At 38.9% G+C, this 8,099-nt stretch overlaps 1 long non-coding RNA gene across 1 annotated transcript; it reads right to left on the reverse strand.

Annotated features, from left to right (window-relative positions):
• Positions 1-219: 219 nt before the first annotated feature.
• On the reverse strand, positions 220-6,514 carry LOC142029746 (uncharacterized). Its single transcript, XR_012650014.1, has 3 exons — positions 6,394-6,514; positions 2,007-2,070; positions 220-369 (listed from the first exon to the last, which is right to left on the reverse strand). It is a non-coding gene; the product is annotated as an uncharacterized LOC142029746 (long non-coding RNA).
• Positions 6,515-8,099: the final 1,585 nt, after the last annotated feature.

Here is an 8,099-nt window from a genome sequence, read left to right on the forward strand (position 1 = left end):
GCCTAAATACAGGAGTCTAGTTTCTGTTGCAGGCCACTCTGTGCTGCAAGTTAAGTAGTCTGTGAGCTAAGGGATGAGACTTTTTTGAAGCTTGAGCTGTTGAGTACACAAGGCGACTCCTACAGCCCTGTGACCTTCAATACTTGCAGTGACAATAAGTTTAAATGCTTGTTCATGACTGAGGAGGTGGCTTATTAGCCTCTGTTCCACTCACCGGTCTTCCTCCCTTGAATTGGACTCAGACTTGCGAGTTAGCAAGAATCAATCTCCAAAAGCAGAAGTCACCGAGTAAAAAGGACTTGATTGGATTTCACAGCAATGTGGCTGCTTGCTGCTGGCTTTGTGGAGACAAGCACACCCCTCTTCATGCTCCAAAAGAAAAAAAAAAGAAAAGAAAAAAAGTCAAGCACTTATCTCTCTGAATTCTTTAGTCATACACTATCACTTGGATTATGTTACATAATATTATGAGGCAAGAAAAACAACTATGATTTCTATCTAGCCTGGATGAGAAGACGAAGAAAGATCATAGCCGCATTTCCAGATTTTAGAAAGATTTTCAACTTAGCAGTTGCAGCAGACAACCTTATTCATGAAGTAAATGAACAACGCTGTACTGGTTTCGGCTGGGATAGAGTTAATTTTCTTCACAGTAGCTTGCATGGGGCTGTGTTTTGGATTTGTGCTGGAAACAGTGTTGATAACCCAGGGATGTTTTGGTTACTGCTGAGCAGTGCTCACCCAGAGCCAAGGGCTTTTCTGCTCCTCACCCCACCCCACCAGCCAGTGGCTGGGGGGGAGCAAGGAGTTGGGAGGGGGCACAGCCAGGACAGCTGACCCCAACTGGGCAAAGGGATATTCCAGACCATATGACGTCACGCTCATCATGTAAAACTGGGGGGAAAGAGGAGGAAGGGGACACACCTTTGGAGTGATGGTGTTTGTCTTCCCAAGTAAGCGTTAGGTGTGATGGAGCCCTGCTTTCCTGGAGATGGCTGAACGCCTGCCTGCCCATGGGAAGTGGGGAATGAATTCCTTGTTTTGCTTTGCTTGCATGTGTGGCTTTTGCTTTACCCATTAAACTATCTTTATGTCAACCCATGAGTTTTCTCACTTTTACTCTTCTGATTATCTCCCCCATCCCACCGGTGGGATGGGGATAAGCGGGGGCTTCACTGCCGGCTGTGGTTAAACCACAACAAACACCTTGCCCAAAAAACCTCAAACCCTTGATGTAAAGGTAACTGAGAAATTAAATGCAAATTGTAATTCTGCAATCGTTTTTCTAATAAAATTACACTTGAAGGCCAAAAGGAATAGGGAAATACTAAGAGCACAGCATCAGTGAATTAAAACAAGTCCCAGGAGTAACAGGTAATTCCCGGCCACTTTTGCAAGCTTTTGTGTATTTAGATTTTTAGTCTGAATCATACCTATGGAAAGAAAATCTACCCCGGGTTTAGGTACCTGCAGAAATGTATCTTATGAAGAATGCTGTCGGAAGCTTTAAGCTTGCAGAAGCCCCAGCCCTGCTCTCTCACCGCTCTCCAGAGAAGGCACGGATCAGGGCCACAGGACCAACCTGCAGCTGAAGGTTCCCTGCTCCCTCTCTAATTTACCTCAGGCCATACTGACAGGCCTGATACACATTTAATTAGCAAACAGCTGTGGGTGTTAGAGATGCCACAGCCCGACTTGTTTGTTACTGCCCCTCTGCCAAAGGTTATCATCTCCTGAGAGGAACGTTTCAGAGCTGCTTTAGAGTCGAGCACTTCAGTTTAAATCCATCGTCACTGGCCGTGTGAGGTGAGTCTGCAGACGTTGCCTTCGGGGTAATGGCCAGACCCTGGTGGAAACAGCAGCAGTAACAACAAGCAACTGGTTGCGGTTTAGTTCACCATAGATGCTACCTAGGCAAAAGTGTCTCGGCACCCTACAGCTCTGGTGGACTTTGTTACCATCCTTAAGTTATACCATCATAAACTGTAAGTAAAGAAATGTAATACCTGTTTGCAGCTCTCCCTGGTCTCTTCTCTTAACCCTTCCTTCCTTTCTTCTCGAAGTGTAGATCTGTATGGTTAAAATCAGTAATGGCTGTTAATATCGTATAGAGAGGGAACATTTCTGTGTCTTCTTTGCTGACTGGTTGAGCAGCATAATGCATCTACTTATTTTACAATTGTGTGGTAGGGACTCTGAAAGCTATTCCTAAAAACAACTTCCACAAAAATAAAACAATTCTAACTTATCCCCATATGCAACATCAGACTTGCTGCAGAATTACAGGGAACCATACTCTGCCAACACTGTTAAATTGAGGACCTCTCTTTCCCTGGCTCTGCTACCGCTGGACAGCTTATGTTCCCACTGCTTTGCCTCCATCTGTGCTAACAACAGAATCTTTTTTGATTAAAATGTTGCTGAGTTATATTGTGAAAGATCATTTGAACTGTGCACTTGCTTCACTTAGAAATACTTTTCCCCCATTTGGATGCAAGATATAAGCATTTGAGAGTTACGCATCCAGCTCGAGTTATTTCAATGAGAGGGAAAAAAATTTGATCTTTTAATTAATGTACAGTTTTTCAAGCAAGGGGAAACTCAAGCTCTGGAATAGGCTCTTCCTTCTGTGTGTGTGTATATATATAGACATATTGGTTGGGCTTGGTTTGGGGTTTGGTTTTTTTTCAATAGGGATAGTTAACCAACATTTCTGAAAGAATGCCTGGAGCAAAGTGCAAGTGGGGAATATCCACTCATGGGGATGTGTGGATTTAGATTTCAGAGGTTTCTGAAATTAAAAAAATAACTTAGAAAGTCACATTAAAGACCTGCTTAAATGACACACAGAAGGAACGATAACTAAGTAGGAACTGAGGTCCTAAACACCAAAATGACTATACTTCATGAAGAAATCTCAGGACACATTGGTCTCCACACAAAACCTACCTTTTTTTTTTAAAAAAAAAAAATTATGATAAATGTATAGCATAAGTTTTCCTGTGTTCTCAGTGAGACTGATGATTGCATGGTCATTCAAGTTTCTAATGAAAACATGCTAACTGCAAAGTCACATTTAGCTATGTTTTACAGCAGGTAAGAAACATACCTTTTGTCATAGCAAAGACTGTAAAGTCTGTTTCCCAATTAAAGGAGGAAGGATAAAAATGTAACATATTAAAGTAGGGATTAATAAGGAAATTACCAGAGGAAATTAAGATAAATTAGTAATTAATTAGACTGTAATTAGGAGATAATTAAGTAAATTAAAGAATTTAGGATGTACATTACATGTTCTAGCTAAAACAATAGTTCTAGTTCAAAATCTAATGTCATTAAGCACTTTTCTAATTCTCAGTGACACATTTCAGGTTTTGAAGTACCAAAGTTTGCATTTTCAGGTAGGCCTTTGGCCTAAACAGTATCTGTGTTCGAGAACAGTGGTAGCAAAGAAGAGTTGGATATGTTTCTTGGGAACCGTTCAAAACTTTGGGAATGATGCAATTCCTGCATTGAAAAAAGATTGGGTCTGAGTCCAGGGTTGAAGCCCCTTTAGTAAGTGGAACAAGAATTTGGTATTTCGTATCAATCTCGCTGAAAGCAGAGAATACTAATGCAGGAGATGGAGACAAACAGAAGGCATAAGGATCCTGACATTTTCAAATATCAGAACGTGTTCATGCCTGAATTGTATTTCAGGGACAGACTCAGACTAGTTCTTACTTTATCTAAACTGCCCCTTGTACAGATACTTTCAGGAAGGGTTACTTAACAGGTTGACAGAAAGCACGTTAGGCAGGTTTCACAGATATTGCAAGAAGGGAAGTACTCTTCTCTCTCTCATTAATGTCCAAACATTTACTAATAAAAGAAGTAAGATCCTGTTTGTTTTCACTGGTCTCCAGAGTTCCAGTGCCACTCAGATCTAACATTTACTTCGAATATGCATTATTTAGTACGTTACAGTTCAACCCAGGTACAGCTAGAGCAGGCATTACGTACAGTTCAGAGCTTGTGGGTCTAAGCTAACTACGCTTTTACAACAAGTTCCTACCCTTTTGCAAAATACAATACTCTGTCCAAGGAGCAGGAAAAGGTCTGTTTGTAACAACTCTATGACGCTGTACTTCAGCTATTCCAAAGCAATCCATTTTCCAACATGCTTAACCAGGAGTAAATTTAGGATTCAAATTATTAGGCTTAAATTAGCTCTCGGACTGTTATTCCCATCTGATACGAATTCTTCTTACAACTTTAAAGCTACAGAGCTAAAGCCTGATTAAAAATAAAAAATGAGCATACACTACTTTCTCTATGATAAAATACCTCTCTCTTCAATGAGTTTAAACTTGCAATTATGTTTGAAGACTGATGTCAGATAACTGCTGAGCTTCTGTTCAGGCAGTGAGCAATATCATTATATTCACTAGGTACTGCTCAGAGCCGTAGGCCAGCGTCACGAAAACCATCTCTGTTACTGATAAAGGGGACTAAGTAGTTTACAGGATGTTTCTGGGAAGAATCCTTAGAAAGGAGTCCCCAGCAGTTTTCATGACAAAACAGAGGCAAACGTTTTCTTTTTGTTCTATAATTTTGTTTCCTCTCTCTCTTTTGTCTGAAGTACATCAGAACATATATGATGCATAAATAATCTTTTGTTTCCATGGTATTAATTACCTGGATGGAAAATGCACTTGCCAAAGAAATCTGTATAGGAGCCATGGGAGTCAGCTGCTAGAACATGATCATCCTCTAAATAAATATAACTACATAGCAATAAATAGCAGCAGCATGCAGTACAGTAGAATAGGAGTAGAATAATATGTTCTATTGTAAATCACTGTGCATGGAAATTTAGGCAGGCATAATACAATTACCCAAATGGAGGTCAAATGCAATTTCACAGGGTGAATAGCAGACTATGACCACGTATCTGTTTAATTTTTTTTAATTTCAGAATGATCCAGCCATTATTTAACATTTGGAAATATCTTTCATTTTTCATACGCTATTCTGATGAACACAATTAATTAATTTAGCAGATGGCTGCAATTTGCATAACTTTCACAAGGAACACTTTACTTAATGTTTGGAGTTTTTTATTCTGGTCCCCACAGTTAAACTAAAAAGGGAAGGATGCAAAGTGAACACAGACTGTTAATCATAACACCCAGCTGAGATCACCTCAAAACACTACCTATCATTATAACCTGGAATAGATAAGTATGCTGGAGAAGAACAGTACTATAAGTAATGGAGATATGACATTACATTTATTTTTCTAATTAAAAAAAATATATGAGGAAAGCTTCAGAGACATCTGATTTGCTTATAAATCTTTCATCAGATATAAGAAACAAAACAAATTAAAATGGAAGAGTCCAGGTTTTAGCTTTCAAATCCATACCAATGATCTCAGCATGAGTTCTGTTTGGTGATCAATCTCAAGTTGCATCGCACAAAAATGAGGATCTTACTCTTAAAATCTTCATGCTTTGTAGCTATTATTTACTACCTATATGCTTGACTGTTATTTACTGATATTCAGAGTTTTATTTTTCTCCCTTTCCTTGAAGATCTTGATTCTACAATACATACAAGAACAAACAAAGAAACAAGATGGCCAGACTTTTTGAAAATGTGAAATTTCATCACCACGGTGATGCAAAGCCAGAAGGAGAACTCTACTCAGAGGTGACAGGGTCAGTTTTACCTCTCAGACACTGCTGCAAACAAATCAACATTCATGAAAATATAGAAAAAATACAGAAAATACAGAAAAATACAGAAATCGCTTCACTGGCTAGTTTCTGTGTTAGCTTTCAAAACTAACTTAAAAAAAATTTCATTATTTTTGAAGATGAGAATGTTTAACCTGTCTTTTAGAGGCCTCACGCACATACCTGAATCATGGTATCCAAAGGGCACACTCAACACAAGTAGTTATAACTTGCAAAATATAATGCTTATCACAGAAAATGACATAAATGGTTCATCACCTTAAAAACCTTTAGTACTATCCTCATAAATACAGTACTTCATTAATAAGACACTGGGTTGGATCAATGCTAGCTCTTCCTGACAGTTCTGCTACATACCTGTCTCATTTTGTTAGTTTAATGAACTTGTTCCCAGCTCAATCCCACAAGTACAGTGTGGTCTCTGCTTTAAGAAAAGAAATTAAAAATATGTTTCAGCTGATACAGATTTTAGAGTCACTCATCTATGCAATACTGAGTGACTTCTTTTGGCCAGGGATCAGCAATGAGCAGCAGTGTGAAGCAACTGTTTCTGCTACAATGCTTTTCCCTTGTGAAAACTGGAAACAATTTTAAAATACCGCTCAGTTTCATTAGTAAAAAAAGTTCTTTGAAAAATAATCACTATACTGACCAGCTATTCCCTGGGTAGGGATGTATATGCTGTACCCCCGCAGATGATACACAGATGATACGCACATTGTTTTCTGAGGCTGTCCCAGAATTAAAGATTTTTCTTCTTTCTGCGTGCAGACTGATAACATCATTGGAGTCACAAGTCTACAAATAAGAGGTGAACTTGGCAGCATCAACACTGAAACCATAGGGTAAAATTTATGTTTACTGTACGTAGCCCAATTGTTCAAAGAACTGAGCACGTTGGCACCAATCCAGTAAAGCACTTAGAGGACGGTTGGGACTCCTGGCATGCTGACAGCTCACCCAGTGTCTCCAGGCTTTGCCGAATTGGGGCCTGAGAACTGAGCACTTCATGGGGCAGAACCCATGCCAGACTACTGTACCAGGGGCTTGGCGTCATCCTTGCTGTTAAAGGACTGGTATTTGCTGATAGTAAGTAGTAACAGTGGCGATCTACTCGGAAGAACCTGTGGTATACCAGGAAAACATCAAGGAAATCCTATCAAGGAAACTTCACTGAAGTTAATGAAGGTTTTACTGTTGGTTTCAACACAGATGCCATTTCATTTGGTTCCCCCTGCCTGCCTTTTTCTTAATTTTTTTTCTCCTTTTTTTATTTAAAGCATTTTGCAAATTATATGGATCAATAATTGCATAGCAGGGCTTTGGCCACTGAAGGAGGAACTGTAGGCCTCTGAAGCACATATACCAACCATCTATGAAACCTCATTAGCAGCTTGTCTTGTTGGTTTTGTTTGGTACAAACAATCACATGTAATGGGCTTTCACTATGTTGGTGAGAAGAAGAAAAAAGAAAGTTTGAATATCAAACTGCTCAAACTATTAACTTTCTTTAGAGGCTTACTTATGAGATCCCAGGAGATTTTCTTTTCCATGCTGATACTGCAGTGGTCAGAGTGAAGCAAGCACCTGGATGCATTGCTTGCTTGTTTAAGGTTTCAATTAGTAACAACCTGCTCCAGGTTTGAATATGCTGAAAGATTTCAGAGGTTTAATCTCTTAAATACAATTTGGGGCTTTGCATTTAAGGGCATGCATACTTTTGAGTGTGAAAATATTTGGAAGAATGCTTACTAATGGTGAATGCAATAATAGATTTATCCACTAGTTTATCAAGATGTGCTTGGGCTTATGTGAGACAGGAGAACAACCTGATGACTTCAGGAACAGAGGCTCCATATTATTAATCCTGAAATTTCTGAAGCCCCAAGGGAAACTTCTCAATACACAGACAAGACGAATCCGCCCAGGAATTCTTTCCCACTTACATTTCGTGGTTTGGGGTTTTTTTTGGTTGGTTTTTTAGTTGTTTTTTTTGTTTGTTTTTGTTTTTTAATTTAGAACATTCAGCAAATCTTTGACATTTAGAACCAGGCTTTTCTACAAGACAAACAGGTAGAGATTCCAAGCTAAAAACCCTGTGTAATAGCAGCACACTTTCTCATCTTGATCCTGATAACTTGCTAGTAGTAAACCACAAGAGAGATGCAAAGGAATGGTAATCTGAAAATAAAGAATAATAGGAAACAGCAGATTTCCTAACAGCAGTGAAATAGCAAACATGATTGGTTTCTTAATTTCAAATAATGTTTCCCTAGGAACTCATACAAAACAGCAATTCCTTTAGTATACTTTTAAGGATAAAATTCTACCAAAAATCATTCTCTGAGTACAGTCAAT

The sequence above is a fragment of the Buteo buteo genome, chromosome 1 (genome assembly GCF_964188355.1).
Source record: "Buteo buteo chromosome 1, bButBut1.hap1.1, whole genome shotgun sequence".
NCBI classification, from domain to species: Eukaryota; Metazoa; Chordata; class Aves; order Accipitriformes; family Accipitridae; genus Buteo; species Buteo buteo.